Consider the following 22,442-nt stretch of genomic DNA (forward strand, 5'->3'; position numbering starts at 1 on the left):
ACAGATTTCCCCCTGAGATCATATACAAGACAAAGATGCCTGCTTTACCACTGCTATTCAACACTATTCTGAAAGTTCTAGCCAGATCAATTAGGCAAGTAAAAGAAATAACCAAAAATCAAACCAAATCCTTTGCCATCCAGTTGGTTCCAACTCATAGCAGACTTACAGGACAGGGTAGAACTGCTCCATAGAGTTTCCAAGGCTGAAATCTTTATAGAAGGAGATTGTCACATCTTTCACAGATAAGCTGGTAGGTTTGAACTGCCAACCTTTCAGTAAGCAGCCAAGAGCTTAACAACAGCACCTCCAGGGCTTCTTAAAAGAAATAAAAGATTGTTTTCCAAACTGGAAAACAATAAAAACTGTCTACAGTTGACATGATTCTATATATACAAAATACCACACATTTCACAAAAAAGCTACAACATCTAATAAACGAAATCAACAAAGTTGCAGATACGAGATCAACACACAAAATTCAGTTGTTTTTCTATACAACAACCATGAACAATCTGAAAAGGAAATCAAAAAAGCAATTCCATTTACAATCCCATCTAAAAAAATAAAATACCTAGGGATAAATCTAATTGAGAAAATGAAAGACTTGTATACTGCAAACTATAAAACACTACTTAAAGAAAATTTAAATAAATAGTAAGACATTCTCTTTTCATGGACTGGAAGACTTAATACTGTTAACATGTTAATATTACTCAAACTTATTTATAGATTGAACGCAATCGTTATCAAAATTCCAACAGCCATTTTTGCAGAACTAGAAAACCATCCTCAAATTCATACAGAATTCCAAGGGGCCCTGAATAGCCAAAACAATCTTGAAAAATAACGAAGTAGGTGCACTCGCACTTCCCACATTTCAAAACATACTACAAAGCTACAGTGTTCAAAATAGTGTGGTACTGGTATAGACATACAGACCAATGGAACAGAACTGAGAGTCATGAAATAAACTCACACACCTATGGCTAATTGATTTTTGACAATGGTGCCAAGTACATTCAACAGGTAAAGTCTTTTCAACAAATGGCGCTACAACTAGATTTCTACATACAAGAGAGAATGAAGTTGTATCCCTACCTGACATCATACAGACAAATCAACTCAAAATGGACCAACAACCTAGATATAAAGCTAAAATCACAAAATTCTTAGAAAAACACATAATGGTCAATCTTCAGAACCTTGTATTTGGCAGTGAAGTCTTAAATAAGACACCAACAGCATGAGGAACAAAAGAAAAAATATAACTTCATTTTAAAAAAGTAATGTGCTTCAAAGGATATTATCAATAAAGTGAAAAGACAACCTACAGAATGGAAAAAAATATTTGGTAACCATATATCTGTTAACAGTTTAATATCTAAACTATATAAACAATTCCTGTAACTCAGCAACAAAAAGAAACAACCCAATTCAAAAATGGGCAAAGGACTTGAATAGACATTTCTCCAAAGACAAATGGCCATGACCCCATGAAAGATGCTCAACATCAATTAAGGAAATGCACATCAAAATCACAATGCCACAGTGAAATACCACTTCACACCTACTCGGACAGCATTATGTTTAAAACTCAAAAAAAAGAAAAACAAGTGTTGGCAAGGAACTGGAGAAATTGGAACACTCCTCTATTGCTGTTGCGATTATGAAATGGTGCCATTGTTGTGGAAAACAGATTGGTAGTTCCCCAAAAAGCTAAACAGAATTAACATATGGCATAGCAATTCCACTCCTGGATATATACCCAAAGACTTGAAAGCAGGGACTCAAACAGATACTTCGACACCAGTGCAGCATTATGTACAACAGCCAAAAGGTGGAAACAACCCAAGTTCTATCAACAGATGAATGGATTAAAAAGTGTGGTATATACATACAACGGCATATACATACATTGACCATAAAAAGGAATAAATTTCTGATACATGCTACAATATGGATGAACCCTGAAAATCGTATGCTAAGTGAAATAAGCCAGACACAAAAGGATTTGTATTGTATTGTATGATCCCACTTATATGAAATACAGGCAAACGTATAGAAACAAAAAGTAGATTAGTGGAAACCAGGGGCTGGAGGAGTGGAGGGTAACTGGAGAGTTAATTCTTAATGAGCACAGAGTTTCTATTTGGAGTGATAAAAAAGTTTTGGAAACATACAGTACTGATGGTTGCAAAACCCTGTGAAATGTATAACTAATACCACTGAATTAAACACTTAAAAACTGTGAAAACAGCAAATTTTGCGTAACATATATTTTATAATTGGAAAAAAAATTATCCTCAGAGGAACTCCACTACTTATATTTGACATGCCTTTTTAAGTGGAAGAGAACTAGAAAGAGTTACAGCTACTGCCCTAGGAATTACACAGAAACTACTACCTGTTACATCTATAACATATCCCAGGACAGTTGTGGCAATTATTAATTACTGTAATTCTTTACTTCTCTGCTATGTAAACACATGGGAGTGCTTCATGTGTGTCATACTGTATCTCACAGCAGGAAAAAAGGTTGAGAACTACTGATTTAAAGCAGTAAAAGTAGAGGTGAACTGAAAAGCCTTCTTTTCATAACCTTAGCTGAGTCCAAATCCTAGACTAAGAACAACTTGACAAAGCGCAAAATCTAGGGCCATTTGAAAGAGTAATTTAATAAATTCATTTACTATTTTATTTACTGACACCTTATATGAAAAGATCACAAGAGATAAAACACAAAAACCTTCAACGCAACGTGTGTTACCTTTAATATAAGATCAAAAAAGATAAAGCATATACAAAGTACTAGGGAATTTCAACAAAGAAAAACTTCTATTTGGAAAGAATCAGTTCTTCATGGAGAGCACAGCACTTAAAAACTGGACTGACAAAGGTGATCAAAAACAAAGTATAAAACAGAACGTGAAAAGGATTATCTTTATATGTCTTCTACTTAGAGATATGTTGCTGTTGTTAGCTGCCATCAATTTTGACTCTCATCAACCCCATGTGTGTCAGAGTAGAACTCCATAGGATTTTTAAGGCTGTAACCTTTCAGAAGGAGATTGCCAAGGCTTGTCTTCCGAGGTGCCTCTGGGTAGGTAGGAACCACCAACCTTAGTTCAGGGCTTAGCCATTTTTGCCATCCAAGGACTCCTTTAAAGGCACGTATTCCCACCAATCTCCTTCAGTCAAATTAAAGAATGAGTCCAGCACTGTGCTTTTAAAAAGAGATTTTGAGCATTACTACTTAAGAAATCAAGGCTTATTAATAAGGAAGGAGATACACATCATCTTCATTATCTTATATGAGCACATTAAAGATACTGTTGCTGTTTCGTTAAGTGCCATTGAGTCAATTCCGACTCACAGTGACACAGAACCAACTCAGAGCAATGTACAAGAGAATGAAACATTGCCTAGTCCTGTACCATCCTCATGACCGTTACTATGTTTGACCCCATTGTTTCAGCCACTATGTCAATCCAACCCGTTGAGTGTCTTCCTCTTTTTCGCTGACCCTCTACTTAACCAAGCATGATGTTCTTCTCCAGGGACTGGTCCCTCCTGATAACATGTCCAAAGTACATGAGATAAGGGCTCTTCTATACCTAAAGAACAAAGCTCAAACTCCTCAGTATTCTCCAAAAGCTGGCCTCAAGCTCTCTTTCCCACTTTACCATCTTCTACTTCTGAAAAATCTTCCAATCCAGACAAACTGTGTCCTATGAACACTTCTAACTTTCCCATTTTGGACCTTTCACTCAAACTGTTCCCTCGATCTGCAATATCTTTTCCACATCTCTGACAATAAAGTTTGACATCCAGTTCAAATATCAATTCTTCCATAAGCATCCTCTGATCACCTTCCTTCCCTAAACTCACTAATCCATTGGTTGTCACTGGAGCCCTGGTGACGCAGCGGTTAAGAGCTCGGCTGCTAACCAAAAGGCTGGCACTTCGAATCCACCAACCGCTCCTTGGAAACCCTATGGGGCAGTTCTACTCTGTCCTATAGGGTTGTTATGAGTCAGAATCGACTCCATGGCTTCGGGTTAGTAATTACTATACTAATTAGTAGGGTTTTATCCTCCCTAAGCCAACAGCAATATTTTATGTGTTTTTATTTCAGAATCAACAATACAGAAACAACAGTTAAAGCAGTCAGAATAAACAGGGATAGATTCCAAAGAGGAGCAGGGGAACAAAACCACAGACATTGCTTTAGAGACTGTCTATATTTACCACTTGAAAGAAAAACAGGAGAGGCACAATAAAAAGGAGGAGGAGATATAAAAAGACTTTGACAAATGATCAATTCAAATAAAAAAATGTATAAAGTAACTGTCAAGCTATTATTTAAGACTTGTAGTAGCTATATAAAAAAGAAATAAAAGTTTACAAATAAAGTTCCAATGACGGACAAATGAGCATAGATACACATTGCCTTTAAACACCATTACAAAGCCATGTGGAGAATACCAAATGTGTGTCATTAACAGGAAAAACTTTTAAATGTATACTATGAAAAATTCTGGAGAGTTGTTATGAGTCAAAATTGACTGAACAGCACCGAACAACAAAAGTCAATATGCCTTTTGATTCTGGTTGATATTTTGATAAAACAAAATGTATAAGGAGTAATGAAACCAGTCAATTCCTACTCCAAAACATAAAACACTGACACAAAACTTAGTAAGTCTAGGAAAAGAACTGTTTAATAGTAAAAAAAATACTTCAAACAACTAAATCCTAAAAACCAAGCATGAAGACTAGGTACCATTTAAAGGGGTACTCTTTGAAACATGTAGCTCCTTGGGGAGAGGAGACAAAAAAGGAAGAGAAAGTGCCCTTGGGCAACTGGATGATAAATGGAAAAAGAAAAAGGGGAAGATTTAAGTCTGTACAAGACAAAAGACAATCATAAAACTGGAAGTCTCAAAACCCTTCTCCAAACATTAAAACAAACAGAAATAGCTAAAGTAGCAAGATTGTTCTACTCCTACGAAAGGGGGTAACATTACACTAAAATATTATAAAATACCCCAACACCATAAAAATGAAAGTCCTTACAGAGCTACTAAAGAAAATCAGAAAATCAAGAAACAAAATTTGACACATATCAATTGGAGAAAATCTCCTCCTCCTCTCCCCCCTAAAAAACAAGCTCATAGCAGAAAAACACCGTAAGCTAACACTCCAAACAGAATTATATGAAAACCATCTTGAGCAAGAAATTCAAAAACTAAAACCAGAAATAAACAAAACACAAAGAGAAAAAGACTGAATTCAGAAAAGAAATGGAACAAAAATTCAAAGTTATTTCACAAATGAAAAATAAACTGCAAGACACCCAAAGGATAAATGACTCAAATGACAATGAGCCACCATGCTCTACCACTTGTGTTATGAGCCACATCCATCCACATCTGGTGTTACAACTTTTCATTTGATCTCAGATAACTACCACTTCACAATTAACTCACAAGCTGCAACCCTTCCAACACCCACTTCCACAAGCAAATTTCAGATCTTTTTCAAACTAAAATAACACGTGTGTTTCAGTATTCACGTACTACTTAAACATTTAATGTATAAAACTGCGCTACTGTTTTTGTTGGGTTCCTACCCTTTCTTTTAATGTCTCACTGACAAAATTTTTGTGTGTACTTGTGGATTAGCAGACACATACGTATTTCTTAACTATGTCTGCTTAAAGGACCTAAGAACAGTTGACACCCCAGTAATAATGAGCATACCTATTGTCCAGATCTTGGTTTCTAATTATCATCCTCCAATGAAAGGAAAGGAGGATGATTCCAGGGTTGGAGGAGGAAAAATACAAGATGAGTTTGGAATGTCTTGTACCAGACAGTAGAAAAGTGCCTGAAAAAGACACAGGAGTCAAAAGGAGCTTGCAATAGCCAAAGGTGGAACTCTGAGTAACAAAATAAATAATGACAATATTGGATTAAAGCCCACAAAATAAAATAAATATATTCTGGTTTACACTGATATAAACAAATAACTGAATAAATGAAGAGAGATAGATTAAAGCCCACAAAATAAAATAAATATATTCCAGTTTACACTGATATAAACAAATAACTGAATAAACGAAGAAAGGACAGATCTTCATTACATAAGAATTCAATGAATAAATGAGAAAAGAACAAGAAAAATTTACCACCGTTAGGAAAATACTGAGGAGCCCTGGTTGTGCAATGGTTAAGGGCTCAGCTGCTAACCAAAAGGTTGGAAGCAGTTCAAAGCCACCCAGCAGCTGCACAGGAGAAAAAAATCTAGTCATCTAATCTCATAAAGATTACAGCCTAGGAAACCCCATGGGGCAGTTCTACTCTGTCCTACAAGGTCACTGTGAGTCGGAATCAACTCAATGGCACACAACAACAAGTAAATATTAAAGTAATAACTGTCACAGATAAGATCCACCCACAGCTCCTTAAATCAGTAAGTGAAAGTCTGACGAAAAACAGGACATTAGCATCTTATCAAAGTACTCTCCCAAGCTATTCATCAATTACAAAGACAAAAACTGTAACTTTTACAATGAAGAAACCAATAGATACCACTTTAACCAAGTAATCAAGGTAAATATTAACAGTAATAAGATACTAACATCATGTACCCCAGTATGATGTCATCATTTCAGTGGTATTATAGCCAAAAATGCGTAATCCCAAACTAATAATGAGAAAACATCAGACAAAACCACATTCAAAGGTATTTGACAAAATAATTATCAGTACTCCTCAAAGTGTCAACATCATAAAAGACAAGAGAAAAAGTTGGTATCACAGATTTGAGAAAACTAAAGAAATATAACAAATAAATGCAATGTGGGATTCTAGATTGGATCTTAGAACAGAAAAAGGTCACTGGGGGAAAAACTGATAAAATTATATAAGGTCTTTACTTAATAGTATCATACCAGTATTAACTTCCTGGTTTTCATAATTGTACTATGGTTAAAATAACTCTCAACATTAAATAAAGCTGGATAATCAGTACACAAACTCTCTATACTACTTTTCCAACTTTTCTCTAACATTTCACAATAAAAAATCTTTTAAATATTGTTTTTTACTGACATGATTAATAAAAAAGAGAATATACATGGCATAATTAATCAAGTTTATACAAAATCTTACTGACAAAATTATGACACTTCCTATGACAATTCAAAATATAATTCATCAATGTCAGTGACATATCCCATGATTTTTCCCAATGTTAATATCTAATTCATTATACTGAAAAAAAAAAGTGTTTATGGTGTGATTATTTGCTAATAAGGAAGTTTAAGAAAGATATGCAGAATTCTATATCACTTTATGAAGCCTTGGTGGTGCACTGGTTAAGAGCTCGGCTGCTCACCAAAAGGTCGGCAGTTTAAATCCACCAGCTGTTCCCTGGAAACTCTATTGGGCAGTTCTACTCTGTCTTATTATAGGGTTGCTACGAGTCAGAATCAAATCAACAGCAAAGAATTTGGTTTTTGTTGTTTTTTTTAATGCCATTTTATACATTTTTAAATTATGCAAAAGCTATATATTGTTTCTCAATATATGTGTACTTTAAAAAAGAAACGAACAAGAAATATGAATCAAAATTTAAGATAATGATTATCTCTGAAAAGGAGAAAAAAGGCAAAGGAACTGAGAAATGTCCATGAGGGTCTTCAATTGCATTCATCCTGTTTAATTTCTTAAGCCAAGTGGTGCAGTCCAATAATCTTTATATGATGCACTACAACTTTTTATATGTCTGATATGTCTCAAAATTTTCTGCCACAATTAAGGATCACTGGCTTTTTTCAAAAAATGCATGTGTAAAAAAAAATTGTGTAAAGGCAGAGTCAAGACGACGGAGTAGGCAGATGCTTCCAGTGATCCCTCTTACAACAAAGAACCAAAAAAACAAGTGAACCCATTATATGTGACAGTCTAGTAGCCCTGAACATCAAAGGCAAAGTTGAAGAATCAGACTGAGTAGCAAGAGGAGGAACAGATGGTTCAGAAGCAACAAGGAGCTGCCAGACCAGACCCGATGAGAGCCAGCGCCCTGTGGGCCAGATGAGCTGGGGTGCACCGTGGGGCAGGCAGTGGCATACAGGACACATTTTCCACATCAGGAGAGACCGAACAGCAGAGAGTCTGCTCAGGCCTCCAGAGGCAGTGAAAAGTGGTGCTCAATTGGCAAAAGATAAGCACACGCGTTTCACCTACCATGCGGATCAAAAATCACCCCATTTGGGAAGAACCTCTCTCCCGTTTACCTGCTCCCTCCCTGCTCTGCACCTGGTCCCAGGAAGGCTTCAGCAATCACTGCGTCCCCTGGTCCAGAAACTGGACCCATCACATGCCCTGAGCCATTCTCCTGGCCTTGGAGAGAGAACAAATTAACAAACAGGAAAAAATAATCTGCCAGCTCCCCTAAGCCAGGAACTCTAGGCAGGCACAGCTCCTTTGCCTAGGCACAGGCATAAAGGATCCACGACTTTGAATGCCTCTTACCTCTGCATAAACCTGTGTGGACCCATTTCAACAGCACAGGCCCTCATCAACACAGTATAACAGGGTATATACCTGAAACCTAACTTCACAGTATCAGCAATATAGTGGAATAGCAAGTCTGTGACATTTGATACTACTCTGTCCATTAAGCAAGGTCCTCACCTACCCACAGCAGGAGCCTGAGGAATGGAGGCTCCACCCAAGCCACCTAGCCACCCTATGACAGGACTCCAAAAATAAGTGGTGCCTCCCAGTCATTAGAGCCAACAGCATTGGGTGCCCACAGTCAAGCTACAAAACTCATCTACCTACACACTCTAGGCAACAAGGACACGCTTTCCTCCCACTCAGGGGCAGCCGTCAGCACCCTGCCTTGCTCAGCGTGTGACCCCCTACTGCAGCCAGATACCTGTCCCTACTTGAATCATACCTGCCTGTCTAGGACTGCAGGTGAAAGCCTGCACCAAACACTTGGTGATCGACTATCTGAACACTTGAACTGAATTCATACAAAAAAAATAAACAGACTACTGGGCTCATACAACTGGTAACAGATCTAAACAGCCGGTGACAGGATGTTAGAGCTTCAAAGGTGCCAATAATCAAACTAGCTCACGCAAGCAGCCTATTTAGGCATACCGAAACAAAACAAGAACCTAAGACACAATAAACAAACATATAATAAATAAGTATCATAACTTATTGATGACTCTAAGACAACAATATCAAATCACATAAAGAGGCAGATCATGATGGCTTTAACAAACTCCCAAAACAAACAAGAAATTTTCCGGAAGAAAAGAACTTCTTGGAATTATCAGAAATAGAATACAAAAAAATTAATATACAGAACAACTCGAGCTCAGGAAGCAGATCAGGCAAAACGCAGACCAAGCCAAGGGACACACAAAGCAACAGAGAAACTTAAGAAGATTATACAAGAGCACAATTAACAGGCTATAAGAATAAATAGAAACATGGCAAATAGGAATCCAAAAGATTAACAATAAGATTTCAGAATTAGACAACTCACTAGAAAGTAGTAGGAGCAGAACTGAGACAATGAAGGTCGAATTAGTGAGACTGAAGATAAAGCACTTAACATCAACTTATTTGAGGAATAATCAGATAAAAGAATTTTAAAAAATGAAAAAACCTTAAGAATTATGTGGGACTCTTTCAAGAGGAATAACCTACGACTGATTGGCGTACTAGAACGGGGGGAATAACAGAAAATACAGAGAGAATTGTTGAAGATTTGTTGGCAGAAAACTTCCCTAACATCTGAAAGATAAAAAGATATCTATCCAAGCTCATCAAACCCCATACTAGACAGATATCAAAAGAAAGTCACCAGGACATATTATAATCAAACTTGCCAAAACCAAAAATAGAGAATTTTAAGAGCAGCTAGGAATACACAAAAAGTCATCTACAAAAAAGAGTCAGTAAGACTAAACTCAGACTACTCAGCACAAACCGTGCACGCAAGAAATCAATGGGATGACATATACAAAGCCTTGAAGGAAAAAAATTGCCAGCCAAGAATTATATATCCAACAAAATTGTCTCTCAGATATGATCATGAAATTAGAGTCCAGATAAGAAGTTTAGGGAATTTGCAAAAACCAAACCAAAATTACAACAAAAATTAAAAGGAGTCCTCCAGTTAGAAAACCAATAACATCAAGTAATCACCCAAGACGAAAACACAGGAAAGAGCAAGCAGATATAAACCCAGACAGAGAAGCCACAAAAATAATCAAAGCTGAAATCCTGAAAACAGAAAAACAGAAACGTCAATATACAAAAAGTGACAACATTATAACAAAGAGGCATGAAAAAACAGTCACAGATCTTTCATCTGGAGAGGAAGTCAAGGCAATATAAATAAAAGATTGGTCTAAACTTACAAAGATAGAAGTAAACGTTAAGATAACCATAAAAGAAACTAACAATCCTACACATCACAAAAAAAAACAAGAAAAATATAAAGATTTAGCAAATACAAACTCAACAACAATGAAAAACACAAAAAAGAAATACATAAAAATAAAGCACAAAAAAATTAAGTGAAACAAAAACTTTCAACAACAGAAAAGAAGACATCAAAATCACAGCACTAAATGCCTACCTATCAATCAATAGTTACGCTGAATGTAAATGGACTAAGCACACCAATAAAGAAACACAGAGTGGCAGACTGGATTAAAAAAACACCATCCGTCTATATGCTGCCTACAAGAGAGATACTTTAGACTCCAAAAAACAAACTAAAAGTCAAAGGATGGAAAAACATACATTAAGCAAACAACACTCAAAAAAGAGCAGGAATGCCAATATTCATCTCCAACAAAACAGACTTTAAAGTAAAATCCACTACAAAGGATAAAAAAGAACACTATATAATGATCAAACAGTCAATACACCAAGAGAACATAATCATAATAAGTATTTACCCAGAGACAGGGCTCCAACATATCTACAACAAACTCTAACAGCATTGAAAAGAGAAATAGCTCCACACTAATAGGAGACTTCAATACACCACTTTCAGTGAAAGACAGAACATCCGGAAAGAAGCTCAAATAAAGACATGGAGAATTTAAATGCCACAGTGAACCAACATGACCTCACAGACATATACAGAACACTCCATCCAAAAGCAGACAATTATATTTTTTTTTCCAACACACATGGAAGATTATCCAGAATAGACCACATATTAGGCTATAGAGCAAGCGTTAAACAGAATCCAAAGCATCAAAATACTACAAGGCATCTTTTCTGACCATAAAGCCGTAACACTAGCAATCAGTAACAGAAAAAGGAAAAAATATCAAACACACAGAACTGAGAATGAAAACATATCCTAACAGAACCTTCGGGACACAGCAAAAGCAGTGCTCAAAAATCCATTTATAGCAATAATGTACACATCCAAAAAGAAAGGGACAAAATCAAAACATTAACCCTACACCTAGAACAAACAGAAAAAGAGCAGCCAAAGAACCCCTCGGGCACCAGAAGAAAGCAAATAAAAATTACTGCAGAAGCAAATGAAATAGAAAAACAACTGAAAGAGTTAACAAGACGAAAAGCTAGTTCTTTGAAAAGGTCAACAAACTGACAAAAGAAAAACAAGAGAGGAGACAGACAACACGAATAAGAAATGAGATGGGTGATATCACAACAGAAACCAACTGAAATTGAAAAACTGATGACAGAATACTATAAAAAACTGTACTCTAACAAATTGAAAACCTAAAAGCATTGGACAGATTTCTAGAAACACACTACTTACCTAAACTAACACAAACTGAAGTAGAACAACTAAATAAACCTCTAACAAAAAACGTTGAAAACGTAATTTAAAAACTTCCAACAAAAAAAGCCCTGGCGCTGACAGTTTCACTGGAAGATTCCACCAAACTTTCAGAAAAAAGTTAACACCACTACTACTAAAGGTATTTCAAAGCACAAAAAAGTTTGGAATACTCCCACTCATTCTATGAAGTCAGCATAACCCTGATACCCAAACCAGGTAAAGACACCACAAAAAAAGAAAGTTACAGACCAACATCATGAACACAGACGCAAAAATCCTCAACAAAATTCTAGCCAAGAGAATTCAACAACATATCAAAAACATAATTCACCATGACCAAGTGGGATTCATACCAAGTATGCAGAGATAGTTCAACATTAGAAAAACAATACAATCCATCATATAAATAAAACAAAAGAACCACATGATCTTATCAATTGATGCAGAAATGACATTTGATAAAGACCAACATCCATTCCTGATAAAAACTCTCAGCAAAATAAGAATAGAAGCAAAATCTCTCAACATAATAAAGAGCATTTATACAAAGCCAACAGCCAACATCATCCTAAATGGAGAAAGTCTGAAAGCACTCCCTTGAGAACGAGAACCAGACAAGGATGCCCTTTATCACCACTCTATTCAACACTGTGCTGGAGGTCCTAGCCAGAGCAACTGGGCTAGAAAAAGAAATAACGGGCATCCAAATGGGTTATGGAAAAGTATCTCTATTTGCAGACGATATGATCTTACAGAAAACCCCAAAGAATCCACAAGAAAACTACTGAAATAGAAGATTTCAGCAAAGTGTCAGGATACAAGATAAACATAAAAATCAGTTGGATTCCTCTACACCAACAAAAAAAACTTCCAAGAGGAAATCACCAAATCAATACCATTTACAATAGCCCCCAAGAAAATAAAATACTTAGGGATAAATCTAATCAGAGACTTATATAAAAGACCTACACAAAGAAAACTACAAGACACTACCGCAAGAAATAAAAAGAAACCTACATAAGTGAAAAACATATCTTCCTCATAGATACTTTCCTCACTGTGATGGTATCTATTCTACCTGAAGCGATCTACAGATACAATACAATCTCCATCTAAATTCCGATGGCATTTTTTAATGAGATGAAGAAACAGATCATCAACTTCACCTGGAAAGGAAAGAGGCCCTGGATAAGTAAAGCGTTACTGAAGAAGAACAAAGTAGGAGGCCTCCCACTACCTGATTTTAGAACCTATTATACCGTCACAGTAGTCAAAACAGCCTGGTACTGGTACAACAGAAACAAACACCAATGAAACAGAATGAGAACCTAGACATAAACTCATCCACCTATGATCAGCTGATATTTGACAACGGCCCAAAGTCTGTTAATTGGGGAAAAGACAGTCTCTTTAACAAATGGTGCTGGCGTAACTAGACGTGCATCTGCAAAAAAACGGAACAAGACCCACACCTCACACCATGCACAAAAACTAACTCAAAATGGATCAAACACCTAAATATAAAATCAAAAACAATAAATATCAATAAAGAAAAAATACAGACAATGCTAGAAGCTCTAATACATGGGATAAACAAAATCCAAATCATACAAATCATTACTAACAATGCACAAACACCAAAAGAGAAATTAGATAACTAGGAGCTCCTAAAAACCAAATACTTATGCTCATCAAAAGATTTCACCAAAAGAGTAAAAAGACAACCTACAGACTGGAAAAAAAATTTAGCTATGACAAATCTGATCAGGGTCTAATCTCTAAAATCTACAAGATACTGCAAAACTTCAACAACAAAAAGACAAATAACCCAATTTCAAAATGGGCAAACAATATGAACAAGCACTTCACCAAAAAAGACATTCAGTCAGCTAACAGATATATGAAAAAATGCTCACGATCATTAGCCATTAGAAAAATGCAAATCAAAACTACAACGGGATACTAGCTCACTCCAACAAGGCTAGCATTAATCCAAAAAACACAAAATAATAAATGTTGGAGAGATTGTGGGGAGTCTGGAACACTTATACATTGCTGGTGGGAATCTAAAATGGTACAATCACTTTGGAAATCGACTTGGCGCTTCCTTAAAAAGCTAGAAATAGAAGTACCATTTGATAGAACAATCCCACACCTTGGAATATATCCTAGAGGAATAACAGCCATCACAGCAGTACATACATGCACACCCATGTTCACTGCAGCACTGTTCACAATAGCAAAAACATGGAAACAACCTAGGTGTCCATCAACAGACGAATGGATAAACAAATCATGGCATATTCACACTATGGAACCATAAAGAACAACGATGAATCCGCAAAACATAACATGGATGAATCTGGAAGGCATCATGCTGAGTGAAATTAGTTACAAAGGACAAATATTGTATAAGACCACTATTATATAACTCAAAAAACAGTTTAAACACAGAAAAAAACATTCTTTGATAATTACAATGGTGAGGAGTAAAGGATATGGGTATTCACTAACTAAATATTAGATAAAAATTTTCTTAGGTGAAGGGAAGGACAACACACAATACAGGGGAAGTCAGCACAATGGGACTAAACCAAAAGCTAAGAAGTTTCCTGAATACAAGCAAACACTTCGAGGGACAGAGTAGCAGGGGTGGGGGTTTGGACACCATGGTTTCAGGAGACATCTAGATCAACTGGCGTAATGACGTTTATTAAGAAAATGTTCTGCATCCCACTTTAGTGAGTGGAGTCTAGTCTAGGGTTTTAAAAGCTAGCAAGCTGCCATCTAAGATACATCAACTGATCCCAACCCACCTGGAGCAAAGGAGAATGAAGAACACCAAAAAGACACAAGGAAAATACTAGCCCAAGAGACAGAAAGGGTCACATAAACTAGACTCCATCAGCCTAAAAACAGAACTAGACGGTTCCCAGTTACCACCAATGACCACCCTCACAGGGAACAGAGTCCCTGATGAAGCAGGAGAAAAGTGGGTGCAGAACTCAAATTTTTCTGTAAAAAGACCAGACTTAATAGTCTGAGACTGAAGGGACCCCGGAAGACACAGCCCCCGGACTCTCTGTTAGCCCAGAACTGAAGCCATTCCCAAAGCCAGCTCTTCAAATATTACACTGAACTGAGACATAAAATGATACCCGTGAAGAGAGTGCTTCTTAGCTCAAGTAGATACATGAGACTAAATGAGGAACTCCTGTCCAGAGGTGAGAGGAGAAGGCAAAAAAGGGCAGAGGCTGGTTGAATGGACACGGGAAACCCGGGGTGGAGAGGAGGAATGTGCTGTCACGTTACAGGGAGAGCAGCTAGGGTCACATAGCAATGTGTATATAAATTTTTGTATAAGAAACGAACTTGAATTGTAAACTTTCACTTAAAGCACAAAAAAAAGTGTGATTTTTGTTTGTTTGTTTTTGCTTTTATCCCATTCATCCTGTCAGTTGCCCAAGCCATAAACCTAATCATTACCCTTAATTTCTCTTTGTCCTTCATCTTCCACAACCCTTCAATCATTGTGTACTTTAATTCCATCTCCTATATATTTCTCAAAGGCGCCCTGGTGGCTCAATGGTTAAGCACTCAGCTGCTAACCAAAAGGTCAGCAGTTCAAATTCTCCAGCCACTCAGCAGAAGAAAGATGTAGCAGTCTGCTTCCGCCAAGATTACAGCCTTGGAAATGTGGCAGTTCCACTCTGTCCCACAGGGTCACTATGAGTTGGAACTGACTCAGTGGCAACGGGTTTATATATCGCCCTAATCTACCTATTTCTTTAACCTTCCTTCCACTATTACAGTCCAAGCCACCTTATCCCTTTCAACTAATTTGTTATAACACCCTTCTAATCATTCTCCCTACCTACCAAGCTGGTTAATGTTGTTAGCTGCCGTCCAGTCCATTCCAACCCATGGCTACCCCATGTGTGCAGCAGAATCACCAACCTTTAGTAATCAAGCTTTTAACCGTTAGCACGACCCAAGAACCCCCTCTCTCCAAATAATTTCCCACACTGCAACCAGCACTATCTTTCTAATCAACTTCCTCCCAGGCTTAAGATGCTTCAAGTTTTCCTAGGAAGAAGTCCAAATTCCCTAACACAGCTTAAAAGAAAAACAACCAAACCCGCTGCCGTTGAGTCAATTCTGACTCATAGTGATCCTATAGGACAGAGTACAACTGCCCCATAGGGTTTCCAAGGAGCAGCTGGTAGATTCAAACTGCCAACCTTTTGGTTAGCAGCGGGAGCTCTTAACCTCTGCACCACCAGGGCTCCAACATGGCTTACAGGCTCTTCAAATCTGGCTCCTATTTCCTTCTTCCATATCACTTTTCACTACTCCTATGGTACCCGCCCTCTCTTGAACTTCCTGATCCACCCATACTGTACTGTTAGTTTCTCCAAAGTAATCCAAACTCTCTAGGGCAGCTCTTATCCTTAACATAGATCTAGTAAAAGCTACCCTCTCTCTTCACAAAACTAAGTCGTATTTAGTCTTCAGGCTTCAGCCCAGATGTCACTTCCTCTAGAATAAATTCTCCTAGCCTCCCTGGATTAAACACTCCATGTGCAGCATTCTGTACAGTACATATCAAGCACATATCACAGTGAATTATAAACACACGTGTCTGTACTCACATCTGAGTGTGAGTCAAGTCTTACGCATTGGTATCCCCCAGTACCTAGCCAAGTGGACTAAATGAATAAGGCAATTCAGACCAAACAGTGAAATAAACTGCCAAAGTAACACATTACGGTCTACTAAAATCTTATGACTCCTGGCTCACAAGCATGATATTCCTTCCATTATACTCTGTGGCACTTGATTTATACTTTCATAAACAATTTAATGTTAATTAGGTATAGAACACATAACAGAACTAAAAAAGATTAAACATCATTTCATTTCATAATTAAAGTGATACTCAGAAAAATTATTACTTGCTAAAGGACAAAACACTATAAAACAGCAATGCCAAGATTAGGCATTTTGATGTCCCTTAATTATATACTTTAATCTTAAGAGTTAGGCTTCTTTCACTTTTAAGTTGAAAAACTCTGAAGGTGTTTCTTTCTTTTAAGGTAGCAAAGTTATTAAAAACAGAATTCAATCACCAATTCAGATGAAAAAAGGTTTCAACAAAACAGAACAATTGAATCACCAAGTCACTTGAAAAAAGGTTTAAACAATATTAGTTTAACTCTTATAAGAATATTTAATTATGGTATAAAACAAAGATACTATTGAGTCATTATTAAAATTACACATTATAAACAACATATGGCTATCAACTATGTTCAAGGCACTGTGGAACATCACTGAGTATATAAAAAGGTGTAAAATAGAATTCCTACTCCCAAAAAACATAATGTTTTGGAAAATAAAACCCAACCATTGCAGAATTAAATAGTAGAAGTAGGTGAAAGTAGTCACTTAAACTGTTAACATTTCCAAAACAAACTATTTTCTTCTAAGGAATTTCAGGAGTGTAAAGAGAAATTACAATCTACTACTGGAGGAATCAGCATAAACACATAAATTTCTTAGCTTGGTCAGCTGAAACAGCTCTAACAATTCTTGTTTTCTAAAAGAAACCAGGGCTCCTTGAAGAAATGGCTGACTCCAGGACAGCAACAGGAAAATCATAAGATGAGCCTAGAATATCTTATAGTTCCAGAAAATAAGTTCTCCAAAAACGATGTCAACACCACCAAGGAGTCAAGTTGAAAGAGCTCCCACTGACCAAATCTGCGTTAATTTGAAGCATCAAATTACATTAGTGGCAGGTACTGGATTAAACCAAAAAAACCAAACTCATTGTCATCAAGTCGATTCTGACTCATAGCAACCCCAGAGAACAGAGTAGAACCGCCCCATAGGGTTTCCAAGGAGCGCCTGGTGGATTCGAACTGCCAACCTTTTGGTTAGCAGCCTGAGCTCTTAACCCCTACACCACCAGGGTTTCCAGGTACTGGATTACAACCATTTTAATAGAAAAAATTCATGAATTCATATTGACATTAAATAAGTAAATGAAAAACAAAAACTCTTCTTTACAAAAGAATGCCAACTAATAAACGTAAAACAAATGATCATTAGAAAAACACCATTTTGCAACCACTGTATAGTAACCGATTCAAGCAATCATCATCAATGAATGCTAAAATCCTTATGTGAACATTCTACCGAGGACAGAATATTTATAGAGTCTCAAAGTATCTCCCCATAATTTATTAAATAACAACAAAGGAGACAATAATACTTTTATAATAGAGAAAACAGCAGGCAAAAACCTTAACTAAGTGATCCAAGTACACATCACCTGTGGGTCAAATGACATCATATTGCCTCTTGATGTGGTAACAGTGTGGACATATCCTCACTTAACTGGTATTCCTGCCAAAAACGCATAAGCTGAATCTAATCACAAAGAAGCAGTATGACAAACCCAACCTAACAGACATCCTACAAAACAAACGACCTGTACTCTCCAAAATTAATGCCGGGAAAAACAAAGAAAGGTTGAAGAATTATTTCAGACTAAAGGAGACTAAAAAGATAGTGGAAACTAAAATACAATGTATTAGTATTTGAGTACGAAAAAAATGCTATTAAATGATATTATTTCATTTTTAACATGGGTTATATAATAAATAGTAAAATCAATGTTGAATTTCTTGAATCCATCATACTGTAGTTATGTAAGACTATGTCCTTTTTCTTAGGAGACATCAGCCGAAGTATTTAGGGACAAAAGATCATGATACGTACAATCTACTCTCAAATGGTTCAATAATAATAATAGAAAGAAAAAAAATGGAGAGGGAAAAGAACAGGAGGAAAAACAGAAAAAAGGAGAGAAGGAACACATCAATAATGGATACATGATAGGTTCAGTGACATTATGTAACATGTGATTTCCTCATTAGCAATGTATAGCTCACTGTGCTGTGCAGAAATGCAATGCCCATAGTGCATCAGCATAGCATTTCTCTCTCTCCTTGTAAAGGCATCTGTGATATTTTGCCTCAGGTGACATATGTCTGTTTTTAACTGAATAAATTTGCATCTTTGGCATACTCAACAAGACGTAATCAAGGAACTCTGAACTGTAAGTAAAATAATATGTTTCCAGACTTCAGTGGCCACTGTGCAAGTACAGACAGAATGATAAAAGTAAATGTGGCAAAATGTTAACTGGTGAATCTAAATGACAGGTATATGGAAGTTCATGGACTATTTCTAACTATTCTCCAAATTTAAATTTTTTTCAAAAAAAAAAAAAAAAATACTACCATCACAAAAACTCTGCCTTGGAGAAAATGAACCATTTCTGAATCTCCCAGATTGTTCTCTCCCTTTCCCTTCACAATTCATGTCACTAAATTAGGTTTAACACCCTTAAAAAAAGGTTTTCAGTATCAAAATAAACACTTTGCTAAAGTAGTCGACAACTTGTAATTGGGATATGTTCCCAAAGCCCATCTGTAAGTCAGTTGTTTAGAATTTGGAATGATTTTCACTACTAGAAATGGTGGTTAGGTTCCTAAGGTTGGACACAAAAGCTCTTTGAGAAATCTTCGTCAGCAACACAGCTGAATGTATTTCATGTATACTGTGTTCATTGCACAGGGTTTTCCCCCTACCAGGAGCCTTTCTGAAAGAATATGTGAAAGTAGCTGAATAAGCTAGAGGGAGGGAGTGGGGTTATGTTGGTTAGTAAAGAGCAACTGATAACTAAATACAATTTCTAACACTTTTTACAGGGATATGCATTTTGCCTCATATGCATGAGAAAGCCAGACAATGAATAAGGAAAACCAAAGAACTGACGCCTTTGAAAATTACGGTGTTGGCAAAGAATGCTGAATATACCATGGACTGCCAGAAGAATGAACAGATCTGTCTTGGAAGAAGTACAGCCAGAATGCTCCTTAGAAGCAAGGATGGCAGAACTTTGTCTCATGTACTTTGAACATGTAATCAGGAGGAACCAGTCCCTGGAGAAGGACATCATGCTTGGTAAAGCAGAGGGTCAGAAAAAAGAGGAAGACCCTCAACAAGATGGACTGACACAGTGGAAGCAACAATGGGCTCAAACAGCAATGACTGTGAGGATGGCATAGGACCAGACAGTGTCTGGCTCTCTTGTACATAGGTTTGTTATGAGTCAGAACCGACTCAATGGCACCTAACAACAACAATGTATTTCAAACTAGAAACGTAGCCCTCAAACAAGATGGCTACTAGCTGACCAGAAAAACAGGCAACATGGAATCTCAGGAAATGCTACATGTGCTCTACAGCTCTGTAATTACTGCCCTGACCCAGAATACTAATGGCAAAATGTTTGTAGGTACAGAATATACATAAATTAGGATTTTATAATCTGGAATATGCTCTTATAATTTTAAGTCTGAATTGGGAAAGCTGGTCTGTGATTGGTCATTTTGGCTAACTAGGAAAACTTCTACTCAATTCAACATTTACTGAGCATTCACCACATACTATGATAGGTACTGCATATACCAAAAGACCAAGACAGTCTTTGACCTACGAACTCAACCTAGCAGACAAGTAATATCAATTACAATACTTTAAATACTGTAAAATAGAATTTACAAACAGTGCATATATCAAAGCTTTAAGAGCACATTAAAAAACCAATAGAAAAAACTGTAAAGAGAATAAAATTATATCACAGATGAGATCACATTTGAACTAGACTTTAAAGGATAACCAATTCAACAGGTATATGACCAAGGGAGCATTCCAGCCATTAGTAGAAATATGAACAAAGACACAGAGGCATTCATTCAAATATTCAGTCTGCCAAGTGCCAAGCCAGTGTTCCAAGAGGTGAGGATACAGCTCTGAACAAGAGAGACAAGGTCTCTGCCTTTACAAAGTTTACATTTACGTTATAGTACCGAAAAACATAATAAGCAAAAAAAAAAACAATTTGAGTAATTACAACTGTCTTGAAATAAACAAGATGAATGAGTGTATGAAAAAAATCCAACATTAAATAATATGGTTAGAGAAGCCTCTGAGTAAGATTTGGGCCAAGTTCCTAAGGGTTAGAATGAGCCAGCCATATGAAGAGCATTTCAAGCAGGTGGTACAAAAAGTACAAAAGGCCCTAAAATAGGAAAAGGCTTAGAAAGTGTAAGGAGCAGAGAAGAGGCCTTTGTGGTTGGCATCTAAAGAATGACGACAAGGAGAAGCCAGGCCATGGAAATGAGTCTAAGTTTTATTTCAAGAGAAATAGGAAGTCACTGGAAGATTTAAGCAGAAAAATGATATAATCTGATTTAAGCTCTTAAAATGTTTCCTAGTGCTGCTGTATGAAGAAAGAATTTGCGGAGACAAAAAAAAAAAGTCCAGTAAGGCGGCTATTGCAGTACTTTATCCAAAAGACAATGATGACTTGGAAAAAAGAGGCAACAATGAAGACTGAGAGCAGCCCTATATGTCAAAGTAGAACTGCCCTATGGGGTTTCCTAGCCTGTAATCTTTACCGAAGAGTAGTGGTTAAGTGCTTGGCCGCTAACCTAAAGCTTGGTCGTTCAAACCCACCAGTGGCTATGCAGGAAAAAGATGTGGCAGTCTGCTTCCATAAGGATTTACAGCCTTGGAAATCCTATGGGGCAGTTCTACTCTGCCCTATAGAATCACCGAGAGTCGGAATCGACTCGACAACGTGGGTTTGGTGGATTTTTAATATTTATGGATTAGTCAACCAATGTCACTAAATTGTACACATAGAAACAGTTGAATTGGTGTATGTGTTGCTGTGTATATTCCCAACATGTAAAATTTAAGGGGGAAAAAGGGAGCCCTTGTGGTGCAGTGGTTTAAAGTGCTTGCTCTTGACTGCTAACTGAAAGGTCAACAGTTCAAACCCACCATTCTCAAGTTTTTCAAGCTGTGCAACCATTTTCACCCCCCTTCTCTCAGTTGTTTCTCTCATAAACTCACTGTCCCCTAAGGTTTCTATCTAATGTTTCAAGTTGCTGTAGTCAATTTGATCACATACAGTTCTTAAAACAGCATAATGCTCAAGGCAGACCTTTTTCACTAGTTAAACTAAACTGTTAGGTTTTAAGATGACTTAAGCGGATACTTTCAGTTTAAGATTCAAAGACTATCTTAAGGCAATAGTTTCAGGGACTTATCCACCCTCCATCGGTCCAGAAAGTCTTGAATCCATGAGAATTTGAAATTCTGTTCTGCATTTTCTCCCTTTTGGTCAGGGTTCTTCTATGGAATCTTTGACCAAAAATGTTCAGTAACAGTAGCCGGGCACCATCTAGTTCTTCTGGTCTCATGGCAAAGGAGGCAGTTGTTCATGAAGGCAATTAGCCACACATTCCATATCCTCCTCCTATTCCTGACTCTTCTTCCTCTGTTGCTGCAGATAAATAGAGACCAATTGTTGTGCCTCAGATGGCCGCTTGCAAGCTTTTAAGACCCCAGGTACTATGAGGAGAAACTAGAAGGTAGAAGCACTAAACATGTTATTAGGCCAATGTCTCATGAAACCATGACACTAA

General features: G+C 36.9%; 1 protein-coding gene across 3 annotated transcripts in view; it reads right to left on the reverse strand.

Annotated features, from left to right (window-relative positions):
- Positions 1-22,442, reverse strand: part of MEF2A (myocyte enhancer factor 2A) — a 220,036-nt gene that overhangs the window by 190,756 nt on the left and 6,838 nt on the right. Inside the window, exon 1 of one of the 3 annotated variants that reach the window (XM_023727872.1) lies at positions 5,766-6,263. The exons of the other annotated variants lie outside the window; for them this stretch is intronic. The gene's annotated coding sequence lies outside the window, so the exon portion shown is untranslated. Of the gene's footprint in view, positions 1-5,765; positions 6,264-22,442 lie in introns of those variants that run through there. 3 annotated transcript variants of the gene reach the window in all.

The sequence above is a fragment of the Trichechus manatus genome, unplaced genomic scaffold (assembly GCF_000243295.1).
Source record: "Trichechus manatus latirostris isolate Lorelei unplaced genomic scaffold, TriManLat1.0 scaffold00019, whole genome shotgun sequence".
Classification (NCBI taxonomy): Eukaryota; Metazoa; Chordata; class Mammalia; order Sirenia; family Trichechidae; genus Trichechus; species Trichechus manatus.